Source organism: Chlamydotis macqueenii, chromosome 2 (genome assembly GCF_036417535.1).
Source record: "Chlamydotis macqueenii isolate bChlMac1 chromosome 2, bChlMac1.mat, whole genome shotgun sequence".
Lineage (NCBI taxonomy): Eukaryota > Metazoa > Chordata > Aves > Otidiformes > Otididae > Chlamydotis > Chlamydotis macqueenii.
Genome location: NC_141557.1, coordinates 101,296,764 through 101,318,063, shown reverse-complemented (window position 1 = coordinate 101,318,063; position 21,300 = coordinate 101,296,764). Strand labels below are relative to the sequence as shown.

The following is a 21,300-nucleotide window of genomic DNA, read 5'->3' as shown; positions in this document are numbered from 1 at the left end:
TTTCCTGCTTAACAATAAGGTTTTTTTTGTTTTGTTTTATTTTTTTTTTTAAGGATTCTGGAGTTCAGGATAAAAAGCAAGCGTAAAGGGAGAATCAAGTTAGGAGAAAAATAAGAGTTCAATGGCAGGAGGTTAGGAGAAATAATACAAAATTAGGTTGGAGCTTGAATGATATGTGATCTTAACTCGGGAGAGGTAGATAACTTAGACATCACTGGATGGGAAGACAAGTCAGAGCAGTGGGAAAAAAGAACAGATGGCAAGAAGAAAAAGTTAGGGAATCCAGAGGAGGAAGAAGCTATGTGGGCCAAATTCTCCCTAAGATGCAAATTAATCTTCCATTGAAGTAGTTCTATTAATACTGCTGTGTCAGGTTTGAATCTTCTTCTGTAAGGAATTGATCTCATAATTTTAGAGACCCTCATACCTGTAAAAAAATGTGACCTAGAGAGGTTTCATTCAGCGCTGTGCAGTGTGTACATTCAAGGTATTTTAAAACCTCTCAGTCTTCTCAAAATGACTGCTTGCTTTCCTGACTAGAGGCGGTGTATTATTTGTACCATATATTTCTATTTGCCAAGTATTCCACTTCATTTTGGAACCAATCATCATGTCATGTCAGCATATGGTGGATAATATCTGGATGTGCAAACAAAATGCCAGTTGGCGGAATACCAATTTCAAAATAGGTCAGAAAACTGATCACATTTCACCATAGTTCTCACTAAAGTGAATGAATATTCAACTTAGAACTTGAATTCAGACACTGTTGGATTTTTACTAGAATAATCCCACTTAAAATAATATCCGAAATTAAAATGCTTTCAGTAGACGGATATACAGACATAACACAGAGAGGTATCACACTCATAGAATCACTAACATTTTTTCAGAATTACAAAATCTGTGTAAGTTTTCACATTACTCGTTCAAGACTCTATCTAGATAAATTAATTGTTTCTTGCAGCATGCTGTGGTTAAAACTATTCAACTTGCTTATCTGGCAACGTAGGAAAACTGTCATCAATGTGTTCAATACTAACGATACCTATTTTCTATATGTTCATTCTTATGCAGTAGAAATCCCCTTGCACTAAACACGGTACTGTACAAACATATTAGTACTGGCAAGAACTGGTTGTCAGCTAATTATTGCCAGGCTAGCCCAGAATTTGTATACAACAAAAGTCTTGAAATAGCATTTGCGTAATCCCATCGCCAAAAGGGTGATACAGTATTTTCATTTCAGGAAGAAACACTGTTAAAGTGGGACCTCGGTGATAATTGTGCATTCACGTCAGAGTTAAATTAAAGAGTTTTTCATTTCTTCTTTTCAATCTGTTTCTGACTGCTGGACATCTGAGAGTTAAAGGTTTTAGAGAAGATTTTCAGAGGAATGAGGGGATAACTCCCGTGCCCTGGCTAACATCCCTTATCAAAATAAGATTTGTTCTGTGTCTGGTTCACAGTTACTGATTACTTATTGGTCATTGGCTGCACTCACAGAGAATCCACAACACAACATAGAACCCTTTAGGATGATAGGAATATGAAAGTGTCGTGCAAGATCGATTTTTTTAACTTCAACATATTTGTCTGTCTTTTGTGTTCTAATATTGCTTTGTAATGGGAAAGACAAGCCTTTTGCTTCTTTGAGCAGAATAGAAACAGAATAAGTCTCATCAGTGGCAAGGAGATGGACACCATCTCTAGCCACTTCCTGGGACCAGTCAGAAAATCTTTCACCACAACCCACCAAAAATGGAGCTGTGGGGAACCTTTAGGGTGTGGCTGGGAGTGAAAATCAAGTCTGTTTCTCATCTGTGAAATTAAGATTATCAGTTGGATTTCTAATTCAAAGTTAATTCTTTTTATAATATAATGCTCTTATGCTAATTTCTGTTTAGCTTTCTTTGGCAACTACTATACTGTTTTGTGGAGTCAGTGGCAGTAAGGAGCTTGAAGAAGCTGCCTTTCTAAGGGAGAGGCTGTGGAAGGTGGAAGGCAGAACAAATTAGCTTCTCCATGAGTAAGGATGATACTGTAATTGATAGGTGACAGCACTTTCTGTTCTGCATCTTTGAAATCCTGTATAATGTGAGGAATTGATATATGGCAATGCCACAAAATCAGGTCTGCATTCCTTCTTTCCCCTTTTTGCTATAGGCTCTGTAATACAGGGAGATATTTAACTATACAACTATATTCCTTATAAACTTTATGCAGTACCATTATATATTTTAAAAGAATAACAATCTAGAGAATACTTTTCTCTTTAACTTTTAAAATGTACTACCTTTGAACAGCAGGCCTTTAATGCACACAAACCAACAAAGAGATGGATGCACCTGCACATAAAATGATGGATTGAATTTACTAGATTACACTTCAAATACCAATTTATGCATTTAACCTCTAATTTTAATACAAATCCTTAAATCTGTTTTCAAAATGTCAATGTATGTTGTTCTGTAGGAGCTTTACGCCTGTTTCTTGATATTCTCTGACCCATTTTCTCCAAGTCTGTGCTGAAATTAAAATTTTGTTTTTAAATAAGCCAGAAATTCAGTGATTGTTGATTATCCACAGTATTTATTTATTTTCTTTTAAAAATTGCATTCAAGACATGGATAGATTTTATACCTCTTCTAAAAAGAAGTGGGCTTACTAACAAGCTCAGGAATCCTGCAGTTAATGTTTTAGTCATGGAAATTTGGTTCCAAAGGAAGCTATTCATATTATTCTTGTTATCAATGTGCAAATCTGAAAATTTCTCATTACAAATGGAAAATTAATACAGTGAGTGAGTGAATTGTCATATGTTGATGACTATCATTCTAGTGATTTTTTTTAAAAATGAGATTATTGATAAAATTTTTCTGAGTTGCTCACTGTGGACTTGTCTGTATGGAGAGTCTGAAAGTAAGCTGAAGAAATATTTGAGTTGATTCTTGTATGCCTTACATTTCCAAGAGTCTTGGATATGTTTTTTTCTTCCAACTGATGCAACATCTCAATACTGAGTTGAACTGAGCCTGGATGCTATGGCAAGCGGGACAGGGAAAGGGCCCATGCCCGTGCTGGAACTTGAGAGGGATCAATAGTCCAGGTCTTTTTTCTCAGTGCTTTCTCTGCTTTGGAGCAGTATCACTTGGTAGTAATAATTTCAATTCAAACTAAATGTTCATCATCTAGGAGCTCTTGTCTTATAGACATTATGATACTATTATGATGCATTATTTGTATCCAAAAGGCTAATATCTATGGCTTCACATCACTGTTATTCCAATAGTTGCAGAGACCATGGCATCTCACTGTGTCCGTAGCAGTCTTCCGTGAATACTAAACTGGCCGTAAGGCAAAAAGTTCTTTAGAGAGATGAGAAGCAGTTTGCTTACTATTTTTTTTTTTGTGATCATATTGAAAGTCATGCAGTGATACTGAATTTTTCTGTATCATTGTTTCTGTGCCACACTGTTAAAAGTCAACATGATCTCCAAGAATGATCCCTACTCTAGGAAATGAGAATAACCCAATTTTATATAGCAACTGATATAGTGGGCTTGCTCTCTGTCCGAGTATCCCCGTGTGCAAAAGAGGTGCAATGCTTATGTACTTCGAGTCACAAACGTTTTGCTTGAAAATGGCTTCACAACAGTGAACTGTGTGATTAGGAAACTGCTGAAGACATTGAGTAGAAAATTTGGAGATGTTTAACTTAATTTAGAATTAGTAATCATAGAAAATCTTTCTTGGAAGTCTTTTATTTAAAAAAAAAAAAACAAAAACAAAACAGGGAAAGCAGATCAATTCATTGTACTCTTTGTTAAGTCTGTTTTTTTCTTTGAAACTGATACTATGCTTACAAAGGACTCCAGTTCCCCAGCATCCTCTGAGAGAGTCTGACACCCTAGGCCCTGTGAGTAGGAGTGGAGGATCACTTACTCTTATGGATCCTATGAGAACTAAAAGGCTGAGCCGCTTCCTCTCGCTGCACAGATGTGTTTTGGGGAATGCTTGGAAGTACAGCTTTGTGTGCCTGTGCTTCCATGAAAATTATAGGTGCCTCTGGGGTTGGGCATCCACAGAACAAAGATCGTGACGATCGTGTTTTGGCAGTTGGCTGCCTACGTGGTGATTGAATGCTTAGTGTTCATGAAGAGTTACATAATTCATGACCAAAATGATAGATAGGTACTTGATTATAGTGTATGAGTTGCTTCACAGGGAGAAAATACCAGACATGAGCTACTCTTAATCTAGCTGAGAAAAGCCTAAGAAAAATCAGTTACTGAAAGCGCAGTCAGACAAATTGAAATGAGAAACAAGGTGCAAACACTTAAATATGAGGTCTATTGAGCTCTGGAAGCAGCTAGCAGAAGAAATTGTCCCTGTTGCACTCCTTTGAGCCTTGAGAAGACTGGATGTGTTTCTGGAAGATAGGTTTTCGGAGGGCCCAAGGTTGCTGGGTTCACTGCAAAGCTAATTAGGTGCAATTAAAGGGGCTTTGATGTACCAGAAGTCAGACTGTTATCTAATAGTCCTTTCTGCTCTTAAATGTTAAAACAGTGTTAATCTGCAGCCTGTTGGTTAGGGTTGTGTTTGTGAATCTAAAGTGCTTAAAAAAGTGATAGCAAAGGGATACTTGAGGAGACGCTTAAGTCCCCTAAAGCGTTCTTTCTCATAGAGATGACGTTCCCATTATCTGTGCTTTTTTGCTCTCTTGGAGGCTGAAGTACCTGTGCCTGAGTAGAGATATGCTTGCCTAAAATAAGTTTCTTTCTGGTATATCATTAAATCCTTAATAAAATATATTGGAACATGTATTTATTTATTTATTTATTTATTTAAGGTGTTTGAAGAATCCTTATGAAATTCGGCTCTTTTGGTTGTCAGTTCCCTTACTGTGTTACTGGCCCCTGAGATCTGAAATCCGTTAAAAGACAGTTCAATTAACCGTCTGTTCACTAAGCTGGGCCTACGTCCTGCCCTTTTCTTTTTTAAATTAGGAGAACAGAGTTAAGGGATCTTTTAGTTTATTCCAGAGAGCAGTGAAAATGAGAAATGTTTACCACAAGGTCTCTTTTATGCATGTTTGAAAAACATTTTTACAAACTTTTAAAAGTGCACTTTTCAAAAGGCTGTGCTCTCCGCATTTCCCTTTTGGTTTCTTTAGCTTTTGAGAAACAAGGCTGTACTAGCAACCCGCCACATGATTACATCATCAACAAGGGACAAAATTGTGATCCTATCAGTGGTAACAGTTGCAATATTCATGAATGGAATTCTGAAAGTTCAAATAGTTAATCCCAAATAAAATTGTGATCTTTATCCCACTTGACAGCTACATTTATCAAATTATTAAGAGAAAAAATTGATTGCTAAAAGTTATGGTGTGATCTATTATGTGATTTTATCAAGGTACAACTGTATTACCAAGTGGAAACTGCAGACTTATTCAGAATGTGAATTGGACACCCATAACCTGATAATGTAGCAATTATACTAGTATCCTTGTGCTTTTCTACTTTTAAATTTTTCCTTTTTTTTTCTTGTCCTTTGTTTTGTGTCTTCTGACTCTTTAGTAGAAAAAACAAACTTGGAAAAAAAATAGGAAAAATGAAATAATAAAAACCTCTTTACTCTTGTACTCTTTGAATTCATCAAACTGCAAAAATATAAAACCAGTGAATGCTATTTATCAATGAAATAATGGAAATACAAGTCAGTTGAGTACCTGTGCAAACTTGTAATTCATACCTTAAGTAAAGCCTCCAAAGAAGGGATACGTGGTTTTGTTTGCAAGCATACTTAACTTTTTTCTTGGAATAATTATGTTCTTAGTCTTTATCACTGTTTAAATAAAATATTTTAAATGCTGTAATTTGAAACAACATTAAAAATCTGTCATTGCTAGATATAGGCAAATCAGGTAGAAGCTTTTACAGTAGAGGAATATTGCTCCGTTTCTAGTCAGATAAAACATTATTTTTGATGGCTGGTATACTAAAAAAAAAAAAAAAAGACAGAAGCAGCTCTGCTTCAAACAGGTTTGCTCTTGTCATAGCTATTAGTGCCAGTCTTTCAATAGCATGTCATGTTGATTGGCAGACACTCCCTTTCCTCTTTTGTGAAGAATAATAATTTTAGTGTGTGCTTGAAATAAAAACCTAGTATAAATGATTTTCTGTTTGTAAAGGAGAAAGCTAAGTTCCTTATAACCTATGTAGATTACATATTATTGTGTTTCAGGAAAAAAATAATCTACATTTTAATAAAAGCTAAAACCTAAGTCATTTGATTATTTTTCTAACTGTGTTCTATTAGAAGGCTTTGTATGGCTAGTAGAGCTTCCAAAGCCAGTATCTTTTTCTGGGTGGTCATGACTGTGAAGTTGGTTCTTTCCAAGTAAACTAGAAAAAAAAAAAAGAGGTAATAAAATTATTTTTTCTTTTTTTTTTCTGTTATGTAGCTTTTGCTGCTGCTGTTGAAGAGCATAGGGACTCTTTTCATGGTCCCTTAGTAGCTTTTTTCTGAATAGTCTGCATATTTTGCTGCTGAGTGACATGAAAGCAGGTGTTGAAATATTTTGATGCAAATATTACATCATCTAATATGCAAAACCCATCACTATTAATATTGGTTATACTCTGTAAGTGGATCGTATCGTCAGATAAGAGCGAAGGCCATGAATTTCGCTAAGGAAAAAATGTTCAGAATATAGTTTTAAAGGAAAAGGAAAATATTGCCTAGACCAAGGTCTGAAACACCCCTTAATACCGCTTATCAGTAGAGGTATAATGTCTGTCATGTTGTGCACCATTTTTCCGTCGGATAGCTGGCTGCAGGACCATCATACCAGTGGTTTTCATATTGTGTGTAGCACCGATGGCATTCCCAGTCACAATCCTGCATTCTGTTCAGTACCTTTCTGTCCACGGCCCACTGCTCTGGGGATTTCCTATAGTTGTCATCCTTCCTTTCTGAAGAACTATCCGAGCTTGTCACAGGGTGACTAATTTTTTGCTTTCCTGTCCTTCCTCCCTGTGGCATTCTGGTTTCCAAGGCAGGGAACCATTTGGCTGACCTGGAAGGGGGCTGTGCCACACTGGCCGATACAGAAACCCTCAGCAGTTCTGAAATTTTCTGTTGAGCCCTGATGCCCACCTGTATCTGCCCTCAAAACACCCTCGGACGGGCACCTACTTTGCAAATTCCTTGTGTTATGTTGGTAGCACATGCCGGATCTCTGCTAGGGTTCACAAAGACTGTTGCCTCTGCAAGGATGTGAGGTTCACCGATGAAAAGGATGTGATCTTACTCCAAGCTACTACTTCATTACACTAATAGATAAAATATCCTTCATGAAGAATGAGACATATTATTGCCTACTTCGTGCTAAAAATAGGATATCCTAACATAAAACTTTTAAAGCAAGGCTGAAATATTGAAGTACAGAAGAAAAAGAAAGCCCTTAAGACACAATAGCCATCTAGAAAGACAAAAATATTTAATTCTGCTAGAAAACATATATGCATAATAGCATGTGGTAAATATAAATAATAAAAGGAAATATTAGTATTCAAATATCAACATATTAAAATTCTGAGAAAAATCACCAAAAAAAAGGATATCAGAGTCATCAAGAAAACTTTTCAAACAAACAAAGAAAAGAAATGAACCTTACAGACGGAATTAAAAATAAAGGTGTATAGTGCCTAGTAGTAATTCAGGATATCTTTATGTGGAGATTGTCCTATACTCTGAGCATTTAAATCACTTTCCTATTAGAAGCAGCTCTTCGAAGAGTAGATCTCTTAGTGTATCATCCAGGGAAGTTCTGCTGGAGTCCTAAGAAATATAATATATTTTTTTTAATTAAAGTAAATATAAATTGTAAGATGCAACTTGAAGAATATAAAAATGTTGATTTAAAATGAATTGTGAAATTTATTGTATATCATATATAAAGTATAAATATTTTACAATACATATTGTATAAAATATATTTATATTATATGTTTTAATTTTTATCACTATAATATAAATAGGTTTTGTATGTTTGGTTTGTATGAAAATATAGATATTAAATATCAATAAATAAATATAAATAATATTATGAGAAAGTGGCATCCCAGTTATCAACAAATTATTTCATTACGTGGAGACTTGAACTAACAGTACCTCCAAGACCTGGGGGCACTGTATTTCAGTATAACCACATAGCAGAGTATATTTTGCCTACCTAATGCCACCACCTCTTGGCCTCTTTCACTCTGACTGTACATTATTTTCTCTTTAAATTTTCTCTTCCTGTGAGATGCTACCAACTTCTCAAAAACCTGCACTGAAAGAGTGTAGTCTAGATAAATAACTTAAATGATTAGTATTTGTAAATCTGCTTTGATTTTCTTGCAAGTCATTGTCTGAATTTTCAATTTAAAAAAAAAATACACAAAAGAATTATTTGCTTGTTACACAAAATTTGGTTACTACACAAAATGGCACAAGTAATAACAAATAATCCCAGGATCAGAAAAGTATTGAAACCAATGTGGGTAATGTTAGGTATGAAAGGATTGAATCAAGTATTAGTTGCGGGCTCAGTGCTTTACTACTTCGGGTCATGAGTGAGGAGAAAAGCCCTCAGCAATAATTGCTCCAATGAATCACAAATCATTGGCATTCCATGCTGATTTTTAAAATTTCTTTTGGGCTTTCTTTTTGTTTGCTTTCATTGATCCAATGTATGCTGCAGTGACTTTCCATTAATTTCTTGATGTGCCATCTTGGATCTTGACCTTTTGTAAGTAGGATGCCTTGTCTGTCTGATACACCTCTTCTTTTGTACTTCTAATTTCTATTTTACTTCCAACAGTTCTTCATAATTTTTCCCATCTTTTCATTTACCAGATCTTTGGTACCTTTCATATGCTAAATGCTCTCCCATATATCCTTAGTAACCATGCTGGATTTTTCTGTCCTTTTTAATATTTAGGTTTTATTGGATGAATGTAGATTGCACCTTCTCTAACTGTGCCTTAAATAATTGCCACTTAAGGGAATTAAGAAGTACAAGGGAAGGAAAATGCTGACCCATAGACTAAGCAGAAGGAAAAAACGTTCCCACTGGGTCCAATTTCCTAAGAAGGACCATCAGGATAGTGACTAGGACCTGAAATTATGGGCTGAATGACCTCTAAAAAATTATCAGTTCAAAGAGGAGCTTGTCTATAACTGTTTGCACTAAAGGAAATTAAGATAGGTAGAAGTCTCACAGAAGAAAGATTGCTTCACTTTCTTGGTGAACATATAAGAGCGTAATATGAAACTATATCTCATATAAATACATCGCATGCCGACTGTCTATAATTCTTGTATCATGTCAAAAAAGCATGGAGGCAGATATCATATCTCTTAACTCCCAGCAGACCAGTTAGCGGGGAATCCCTTTTTCTAAATGGGAAGATAGAAAGTACATCTTCTGAATTTAAGATATTTTATGCAGGTCTTGCATTTATTGGAAAGAGTGCATGCTCATCAATATCTAATGTCAAAGAAATGGTTTGTACTAAAGAAACCACTGCAGATTTAACACAGATGTTTTCATTCTTTGAGTCATTACAGGATGATTTTCATGTAATATTCTCTGATAGTAAAAAGGGACCTTAAAATGAGTGCAATTTTCATATAAATTGCATAGGAACCTGACCATTAATGAAAACTTTGGGCTTCAGATAATACAAATCACTGGTTCATTCTCCACATGACTCGATTAAAGGCACTGCTGGTTTCAATGGGTGCGCTTCTGGTGGCTTTGGTGTGAGAAGTACAGGAGGTCCGACATCCAGAGGCAAAGTTGCTGGACAGGCTTCTACAGTGTAGTTAAGAGGACTTCTCAGATATTTTAAGAAGATCAGTTACTGTTTGTCACAAACCCAGCTAAAATAACATTTCAGAAACTTAGATTATTGTTGCTGGGAGAGTTTTTCGTTAGTGGTCATTCTACTGTAGCAAAAGGAAAGAGTTGGTTGCTATATAGTGTTTGGGAATCTAATATATAATGTACTTACAAAAAAGGCATTAAGATAACTACCATATTACACGCTAAGCTATGTCCCTACCTCTTTTATACCTTGCCAAAATGGTACGTCTTATTCAAAGTCTAGGAAGTAATAGCAGATAACAGTTCTCAGAACACAGTTTATAGAAGATTTAAAAGAATTTATCTGCTTTGAAATAACAGTATGTAGAGGAAACATAAAATGAAAGCATCTTTTGATAGCACAAAAAAGGTAAAGCCCTGATTAGCTAGTTATCTCAAGAGACATCAGAAGTTTTTAGGAAAACATTTTCAGTTTAACATTGATTTTAGATTCAGCATATATATCTGAAATTGAGAACTAGTTTTGAAGAATTTGAAGTCAGAGGTTATTAAACAATCAATTGTACACTTAGAAAAATTGTTTCAATAGTTTTTAGAATATATGAGTAAGGTAAAATTACAAAGGAGGAGCCATTGTGAAAAATCTGGGGTCCTCACATAGCAGTGCCTGCCAGCACCACAAAATGCCCGTGGGCCACCAGCTCCAGTTCCCCTCCCAGCTTGGGTGAAAATTAGCTCTATTCTAGCCAGAACCAGGACATTGAGGTAATTCAGACTCAAGCATGAAGCAAGTTTCCATAGGTGGCTGTGTAGGTGCACAAGCAGCTCACGACCTAACGTTCATCCACTTTGTAATGGCAAAGCCTGCTTTCTGTGGTGGGTCTGCTGTGCAATATGCAAAAGTAATGCTTTAATCTGATATCTCCATTGTGATATGGGACACTTTTAGGCATATTTGAAATTTCTACAGTTTTTAAAGTTTTATCAGCTTGTAGGTTTTGTCTTTGCTTAAACTCACAGCCTCTTCTTTTTTTTTCTTTCTTTGCCTAACTAGGATTTTCAAAATAAGTGCAGATCCCTTCATGTTACCAATAATAGGTAAACTAAGCTGATTAAAGTTATTTTTGCCAATATTTTTTAAAGAAAATCATTGTAGAATTTGCAATCTGATTGCTTCTGATGCTGATTGGCAGAAACAGATCTCTTTCTTGGCTAATGTAGAAGTACAGATGTTACAGAAAGAAATGGCAAATGTAAAATTGTAGTTCAATTTAAAATGTAAAGTTGATATCGATAAAGCTTTTAGCGCATTTGAATTTAGCTTTCGTTAGAATAACATAGCATAGCATTACATTACATTTCTCAAAGCAGTTCCTTGTTTCTCCAAATACTGTTGTGTACCTCCTACTGACTTCACTGGGCATACATGTCTAAATATTGGTGGATCATTAATCTCTGTAATTTTTGATAGATTTTACTAATTTACATCAGTATTTCAGGTACTATCTCTTATTTCCAGGAGAAAGTAATTGTTGCCCATATGCCAATGCTCCACCTGCATTGTTAGAAAGAAACATGAAAACAGATTTAAAATTAGGGAAAAGATAGTTTCTAGTAGACTTTGGCTTTATAGGATGAATGGAGCCAAATTATAGTCCTCATTTTTCAATAATTTCTGTATGTAAATAGACCTATATTAGCACTTACCAGTGTTGTTCAAGGATTTACTACTAGATTCCATATTTGGAGAATTATTAGAATATGTATCCTAAGATATTGTGGTAGTTTTTAAGAAGTCTGAAGTGTTTTGGAAAGGCGATCTTATCTAACATATATTTTAATTAAAAATTTCCATGAATTACATATAAGCAGACATAATTCTAATGCTTTGGTAAGCAAGTACAGTGTTATGTAGAAGAAATTGCCATGTTCAGAACAGGGAGAAATGGAACCAATCCATGTTACCAGTCTGTATGTTGCTCTGCTGAAATGCTGTACCCTGCTACAGTGTGGATTGTACACAGCAAGATATTTTCCAATAATTTAAGGCCTAAGATGTTTAGATCTAAATGTAGTTATTGTTACAGTTATATGAGGTAGGAGATAACTTAAATGACATATTTTCTCTTTCCAGTAAACTTTTCTTTTCTTGCTGATGCTGTTTAGAAATGGAGTTTTATATGTATTGAGCTGTTATGAATGTCTCTCAGCAAAGTAAGGACTGAGTTACTAAATGATATTGAGAGGTATAATTAGTCTAATTGGGTAAGTTTTTAATTTTATAAGATGAAATAGATGTAATGAAATATAAAACCAAATTTATGTAATTTGTGTCATCTTACTTTGCCATAGAAATACTGTATTTATATTTCGCACATTGCTAACAGTATCTGTGATAAATTTATGGTTCTGTAGTATCATGATTTGGTTCAGTTTTTATCATATAGAACCAAAATTTCATTGCCAATTTTTGTGTTTAAAGGCTTGTTAATCTGCATTGATTTCTTAGTTTGGTATGGATTCTGAGCTGAAAAATACAGTACATCACTGACTGTTCTATCACCTGACAGCGACTGATAAAGCATCCGTGCAGAAAGTGTCAGAAAAGGTTAATATTTATTGATTTTATGGCGCTACAACCAATGTAGTTTTGCCATCAAAGATGTATGGCCACCAGCAATGGAATCTGTAAAATTGCAGGTTGGACGCTAGTTTTTATTATAACCTATGCCAGTATTCTGGCCTTAAAAAATGACAGATATTTAATTTAAGACAAAAGGCTTGGAATGTGCAGCTACTGTATACCTGCGACAGGAATTTAGTATTCTAAAATGAAACCCAAGCGCAGTGCTTTAAAGCTTAAGGGGGAGAAAAACACACAACCTTGCATTGTAAATGACAATCACATTTAGCCTTTTCATCCACTTAACTATGTGCTATTGATCTACAGAAGGTGCCCAAGCAAGTGATAGCTGAAATTATGAGCAATAAAGGGCTTGCTTCTTCAAACAAAAAAGTATATAATTAGTAAGAGTGGAGGAGGGGGCAGAGACTATGTTTGGTTTTAAAGGCATTTAAACAAGATGGACTGAGTGCAACAGCAGTGTTTTAAGTGTGCACAAGGAGAAATCTGGTTGCCTTGAAGCATAAATCCATGGTCTGGTTGCAGCTTGTGTGTAAAAATTAGGCGTGCACTCCAGCCTTTACATTTATCTCCATCAGGGTTTGCCTGACAGAAAGGCAATCTGTTGGTTTGCCTACATCAACTAGGGAGAGGAAAATCTTGCGAAGCTTTGGTTCTTCTAAATGCATCCGTAGTTTGCATTTTTATTCTATTTTTCATTTAGCTGACTCTTTATATCAACTTTTTCATAACTGATAGTTCCATTGATATTTCTGGAAGATTTTCAAGAAGATGGAATAATACTCGCTGAAGCGCTCAAAATTAGTCTACTAAAATACATATAGATGTGCATAGACCTTATACAAGCAGCTTTGTAAGGAACGGTAGATGATTCAGCCCCAGATTTTAAGAACCCCTGTTGAACTAATATTCATTACAGAATTACTATTTTTATGGCACAGTTTGGCATGCAAATTTTTCTCCCCTGCTTTCTTTAAGGTTCAACATCAGGGACAGCAGTAACAATGGGTTTGTTTTTGAACAAAACCTAGCAATAATTCAGCAGTAAGAAACTCTTATTCTAACCTGACCAGTAGAATAAATTGCATGGCATACAGTAAACATGTTTTAGATCGCCCCTTCTCTGTACCACATTTTTCTGTTGAGCTTTATACAACCAGTTTGTCTGAGTTCTTTTTCCCCAGACAGCTTACCCATTTTATTGTGCTCATTTAGAGGAAAGAAAAACTGTTTGTCTCCTTGAAAGGCAAGAGAACAGTGAGTGGAAAACTACTTTTATAGCTAAAATACCATTATAATATATGGCAACTAAAATTCTAAAATTGAAAGAGGAGATACAAGAGAAAATCTTAAATCATTTTTTTAAAGCCACTGACAATTTGAAATACTCTCCATGAAGATTTCTATTTTTTTGTCTTCCTTTCTTGAGCTTAGTAAAATGTGATTTTTAAAATGATTGTTAAAATAACTTGTTTAATTTCGATAACTCAAATAAGATCCATTCCTCATATAACTCCACCTTTTTTATTTTAATGACTCTGTCATTAATCTAACGTTTTCCATTTTTATTGTGCTTCATTTTTCCCCCTTTCTGATCGCTTTAAATTATGACTATGAAATGACACGCATTCAGCAGCAGCATGCTCTGGCTGCATTTTCACATCCCTTTTACCCCTTTATTCTCATGTTTTTAACTTTCAGTACAGCCAGGTGCCAACAACATCGTGGCTGTGTCCATAAGTGACTTCGAGGTTACAGCTCCGCATGGCAGCTTAGTGACAGACGGTTTTTCAAACACTTTATTTCATTTTTTCTTAAATTAAATATCACTGCTATAAACTGTTTGTTATACTTTATAACACCTTCCCCCCAAAATTGGTCATTACCTTATGTAATGGTTGATATGCTATGTTGTTAGCTGATTTTAACAAATGATCTTGTGGAATTATTATTTAATTCATAATGTAATTAAACTTTAGTACCCAGCAATACACAACTGAAGCCATATATTTATTTTAGATTGCATAACTATGAGAAGACTGCATTGCCTAAATCATTATCATTCATTGCGTAAATAAAATTAATTTATTATGAACTTTGCCCATACAATTTTGATATAAAAATAAGATATAAGGAAGAAAAGAGGTAATTGGAGACTGCAGCTCACTGAATGACTACATGTGCTAACGGGTCCTTCTTGTGCCTATGTGAAAGGGCAAGGAAAATTAGGAGCCCAGAAATTTTGTAGAATTCAAATTCTGCTTGTACTCCCAAGACTTTTTCATTGATCTTCAGATACAGGATATTTCTGAAATAGTCCATCAGGTTAGGATTAGGATTCATCGACGGTAACACTGCCCTAAACGCCTGTGTTACCCGTAGTGCTGCAGAATCACTGTGTGTCTACAGCTTCCAAGATAAAGCACAGGACAAAAGGTAGTATCTGCTTATATTTCCTTAAGAAGAAGTCAACATGAGTGAGAAATTATTACATCGTCTTTCAGATCTGAGTCAGGGTATAGAAACAAAGCCATGTTATTGAAATCACTCTACCTCTATTTAGAAAAAACATGAAGTAGCAGAGTATTTCCAGCAGCATAGCTCTACTTTGAGTGTGAAAATGCATTGGTGACCATTTGTGTGAGAGTTACAGTGTTATTGCCATTTGTGGATAGAGTTTGGGGCAAATCTGACTGCAGGCGCCTACGTGTCAGCTCTTTGTGCCCTGGGTACGAATCAGCTCTACTTGGGAACCGATTTCACCATGTTAGTTGAGGCTGAATCCAGGCTGTTGAAACCAGAGCAGTGCTGAGGGGCTAGCCTGGACTAATCATCCCCAAAGAAGCTGGGAACAGTTTGGCATTAGTGTAGCTACGTGGCTCCCGCGTCCGAGCGGGTTTGCCTCTGGCCCAGCCGTCGTGCAGGAGGGAAGCAAGGGGTCTGAGGGCCTCTGCGGTTTGAAGCGAAAACTGTTCTGTTGGAAGTGATTTGCTGAAACCTCCAGAGTATTATAGATGGGGGGAACAAAAGGTACCTTCTCTGGAATGCTGAGATTGCAAGAGGTATTTGTGCTGATACAGAGTGGGAGATGGACAGAAGTCTCTCCAACCCTGCACAATCCTGCTCCCAAGCCTGCACATGCTGTCTGGTACACAGAGGCAGACAGAGCCCCTCAAATGGGACATAAGGGTGTCTTGCTGTTTGGTAAATATTGTATCTGCCCTCAGATCTGTAGAATGTGCCCTGGTATTTAATTCTTTAGTTAATCAATTATATTTCTATTTATCCTGTGTCTTCCTTTTTCCTGTTTCTTGCTATAATACTTCATGAAATAATTTATTCAGACTTGTTTGATCCTTCTTCCTAAAGTTATAAATTTGGTTGCATTGCTATATTGACTGGAATGTTACAGAGCAGTTAGCTTTTATTGGTTTTGTAGTGTAAAATCTGTGATTTTATTGTTCATTTTTATATCTCAGATTTTGTCTTTTATTAGAATTCTGAACTATATCATCTTCAGAGTAAGATTTATCCACGGTGCTAAGTACACGTTTTCAAATGCTGATTAATTAACCTGTAATTCATCTTGAGAGGTAGATTTTGGTTTCTGATACAACCATGAATGAAGGGTAATAAGTAAGCACAATTTCTGTTGCAGTATTTTTTTCTCAAAAGACTCATAAGAATCGAAATATCCATCCCACCCCTTCCTTTTGCTTAAGGAAGGAAAGAACAGCAATAATTGTCTAGAGTGTTATGTTAAGACTTTGCCCCATCTGTCTTTCGTTGCTCTTGGGTCTGGGTATTGCAGGCAGAAGTGGAAGGGTCCTACTCTTGTGTGGATGTATGTAGTGTAAATCACAATGTTGTAATCATAATTTCACTCTGCAGTAATCTTGTGCTCTTAGATGTGATTGACGCTGAGATATTAGTATTTATGGTCCCTGATCAAATAACCTAATCTTTAAACACAGTTTATGCCCTCTTCTCCTCTAGGATTATTTTCTTCTTGATTTTGTTATAAGAGGAGTTTAGGCAATTATTTTGGATAAATAAACTGTGTATTACTTATGTAGGAAGTTTAGATTTCTCATAAGTGCATCTTTTAAAATATGTGTTGATTTTAGAGTAAACACAAAATCCCATAAGTATTTAAAACTGTAATTTATGTAACAAATATGTAATATGCTCAAATACAACTTTTTTTTTCCCTTTACCTGGGAAGACTTAATTGCTTAAAGTTCAAAAGTTTCCTATACACATTTAAGCCTAAAGAAAGATCTGTCAGGTGGTATATTTTTAAATATCAGTTTCTGTGGACAACCTACTCATGCATTGTGTTTTTTTCAGCGGTAGCTTCTGCATGTTAATTCAATTCAGTATGTGGTACTTAAAGAATATTTCCTTCAATTTATACCTAACTTATTGTTAATGAGACCTCATCATGATTAAGATGGGGTGTGGATGAGCCAGGTGACGCATTCTGGTTCCCAGTGTGTCATCATCTTTACTTTTCTCAACAGTGCAGTGCAGTCAAGGCAGTAGTGTTATGGGTAACTTTTAAATTATTGACTAGTCAGGCTAATATGCAAACATGAAATATTTAAACATCTCTAGTAATTTGGGAATTTTGACCCATACAACTAGTTTTTATTTTTCCTGCTGGTGAGCAATTGCGATCAGCGTTCTGAGGTTTCAAACTGTCATTTATGTTTCTACAGTGAAAGCAAGGTTATTGATAAAAGTGTGCTTTATTCCTTTTTGAGTTTCATTTGGGATAGAGAAAAGGTTGATATGGATGCTAAAAAGCTGGTTATATTTTTCACTGAATGCAGTTATCAATTAATGCAATTCATAAACTAATCTACAGATAAACCAATTCCTTGAAATTTCGTTGTGAAGTGAAAAAAAAAAGTAATAGCTACAATTTTGAGAAAAATGCTCTGTATTGGTTATATCAAACTGAGAGAGCAACTCCCTATCTTAAATGCAAAATGAAAATTAACTTCTTGCCTTTGCAAAATGAACTTACTTTTTGTGCGTGTGTGCCCACATTTGTTAATAAAATCCTGGTCAGTGACAAACTTGATGGAAATCAGGAAGTAAGATTATTCTCATAGTAAGGGTCTCAAGATAAATGGTCAGACTTTCAAGGGACAAAAGTAGTAGACTTTGACAGTGGAACCTGTGAAATTGTCATGAGTATTTTTAATTTGCTAATCTTCCCTTTTAATTTTTCCATGTATTTCAGGAGTAGAGAAGAGATATAAAATTTAGAAACAATCTAGATTATTTCAGATCTCAATCCATAGTAAGAGAGAGAGGATATGAGGTACAGAGAAATTAAAGTCCAATTCTGTAAGCATGTTACATATTTAACTACCTTTTAAATGTCTAAAAATCCCACTGAAATTGTATTGGACTCTCAGTTCAGACACACATGCATGCATGAGGCCAGGTGTAGTTCGCAGCAGCCACCTCTTTCCTTGTGCTCTGTAGTCCCTTGTGCAACCATGCCCTTCACCTTAAGCAGAGAACAGAGTGAAGCTTTGCGTAACGTCTGCCGCTTCAGCCTTTGTGGAGTAGGACAGCAGACCGCACAAACAGGAGAGCTTGGGTGGGGTTTCCCTCATTGTCTGAAATGCCTCAGAAGTAGAAGTGGCAAATGTAAAATCTGAATTCCTCCTAAAACTGGGCCATTTGTTGTCAGGGTTTGGCTGGGAGGAAGGACGCGGAGTATTCCTGTGGATTTTTATCAGCAAGAATCATTAGCTGCGGGTAGCCTCAGCTTGTATAGTGTGGCTTGGACTTAGCTGTTTTACACTGGTAGACGTTTGGCCTTCATCTGATCCAGGAAAACTGAGAAATTGGTCAGTCGTCATTCCCCATACCTACTTTTTCTGCCAGACCAGATATTAATTCAGCAGAGCTGACATTTGGCCTCTTCTCCCTTAATTTTAATAATTGTCTTTGAAAGAAATTGCCAAATTATTAAATGTTTAATATCTTAGCACTTAAACATATCATTTTAAAACAGTCATGTATAATATTCTTTTATGTGCATATGTAGTAAAGCACACCTATATTTTCCTTTGTGTTTGATCATTAACAGATATATGATAATGTCAATATATACTATGAATGATATTTTAACCAAACCTTCTAGTGACTTGGCTGTAAACTTGAGGAAAAACATTGGTTTCACCTTAAGGTTTTAATTTCCTCATGTTTAGTATAAAATCAATACTTTAAGAGTGACTAAAATAACAACCACACAATATTTACTGCTTTTATGCTGAACATTTCAGATCGTAAGAATGTAGGAGGAGTGTCCAAGTTACAATTTAAACATTTGTAACCATCATTTTAGTTCATCTGAGAAAGCTTGCTTTATTAGGTCTAGAAGTGCAATCTATTCAATTAAAGCATTTCACAGGTAGGTACTCTGAGTGGTAAGAAGTATTTTCCTAAACATTAGACATAGATACCTGAATCTAGCATAGTCCTTCACCATTAGAAGTCAGGAATAGTTCCTCTGGTATCAGTAAATTAAGATCAGTTTAAAATTGCTGGAAAAGAATGAAAGAATTGTGTCCACTACATTGTCTTTAAAAATCAAGTTAAAAGCGTGAATGTGATTATTCGAGTGTCTGTTCATAGATGTATGAACTAGATAAAGGGCATTTTGCCATAATGTGTCAGATTATTTTGACTTCACTTTTTCATAAGGCATGTTAAGGTAGTGCCTAATGTGAGTAATAGTGACAGAATCTGACCTTTGCATGTGATTTTTTCTTTTCTTTTTTATAATGATAGTGAACATCTGAAGTAAACCTTAAATCAGTTAGAAAGTATTACTTTTTTTGTTATGCTGTTTGTCACAGAGAACCAACTGGAGCTGATTTTTAATCTCTTTTCTCATAATCCATAGTCCTTCTTCTTTGTCCTGTCTTACTTTCCAAAACAAAGCGTAACTAAACGTTCAGGAGTGCTAAGTAAACCACTTCTTCAGTGAACAGGTAGAACTACAAAATACATTTGAAAAGGTAACTCAAGTTTCAGGCCGGATGGTACAATCATTCTTACACTGGCTGTACCTTTACAGTTGTGAGCATTCTGTAGATTTCATCTAGCAGTGGCAAATTCTTGCCTTAAATTAGGAAAATCAAGTCCAGAGGTAAAAAAGAATTGAAGGATTATAACTCTGAGTGTGTTTCCTTTTTACCCGTTCCAGCTTGAGGAAGGCCATTCCAGACTGGTCTTGCTTAGTCCTGTCTTTTTGTCTCATAACTTCAGGTTATTTTGCTACATGTCCTTGAAAGAACTCCTTTGTCTGCATTGTGAATCCTTGCCAAGTCTTTTCTGACTGCACAGGATGCACATAGGTATTGTACTGTCATTCACCCAAACAGTACGTCCTCTGCGGTGACGCTATGTTTTCATTAGTATGGTATGGCAAAAATTATTTTTAAATACGAGCTGGCATTGAATTTTATATTTCACTTTTATATGTGTAATGAATCTAAACCTGAAAATGGATAACTTGTCAGGATTTAGTCATGGAAGGAAGCATTATGTCCACGTTTATAAAAGCCAAATGAAGCCAAGTGAAAACACAAACATTGTTTTACTGTTTGGCCTGATCCAATGATGATATTAAGAGAGTTTTATGAAGCAATCAAATATTGTTTGGTCAAAAAGAGCAACACTGAAAAGTGGACAATGTCATTTGAACCAAGAAGTTTCTCTCTCTTGCAATTGGAGGCTGATACCAGAATCACCAGCACCAGCAATTTGTGCCTTTATTTGGTGATAAATTAAACAGATCTTCCTGAGCTCACACAGGCAGAACGTAAGAAATGATCTCAGACGTTTGTGAGTCACACTGTGTCTGATTAAGTTAAAGGTATAGGAGATATAGGAAACTGCTGTGTGTGGCTATTCCAGATATATTATGTTACTGACACTGCAGCAAAGACAGACATTGTAGGTTTGGCATATGAACACAACATTGTTTGATTCAGCCAGCAATGCTGAATGCGTCAGAAAAAGCACCAGTGATGAACTTTCAGGTGAATATGCAATTACAGAGTTTACTAACATTTTTAATGTACTTTCTAGGCAGCTGATCTCAGATAGTGTTTTCCATAATCCAAGTCTACTGAGACTGCTTCAATTGCATTTATCATTTCAGTAAAGACTAAGTAGAGATTCATGTTCTGTCTTCTGTATTTTTCTTACATTTGACATACTATGATGGTGGCTCTTCTCTTTGCTTTAAATCCCACTATATTTCTAGATGTACACTTTTTTTGCAGCTCTCGGAAGTGATTGAGAGACTTTCTAAGTGGAGTTAGATAGCAATTATAAATATCTTTTCATGACTTACTGCATTCATGCTGTTCGAAAATGGAGGAGCATACTGCTCCAGTATATGGGAGCTGTGCTTGCATCCATTAGCTATTCCAGGAGAGCATTTCTCCTCATCGAACAAGATTCCATAGGGATGCAATACTTTCTGTGTTGGAAGAGCTCTTAGTAAGACATTTGATGCAAGTAAGTCAGTTGTGAACTACCTTCAACAATATATTAGCTCTAAGTGGAACAATGCAATTTTTTTTTATATTTTGAGATATTACTTCTTACTGCATGAACTGTACTATAGTTTCATCGTTGCTGAAATTAGGTGAGCTATTTATGGTTATTGTTATCCAAGTTTTCAAAGACTCTTTGAAAGATCAATTTTGTTAATGATTAGTATTAACTTTGC

General features: G+C 35.5%; 1 protein-coding gene across 4 annotated transcripts in view; it reads left to right on the top strand.

Moving 5' to 3' along the window:
* ZNF407 (zinc finger protein 407) overlaps positions 1–21,300 on the top strand; it is a 345,968-nt gene that overhangs the window by 246,464 nt on the left and 78,204 nt on the right. The gene's annotated exons all lie outside the window — the stretch shown is intronic.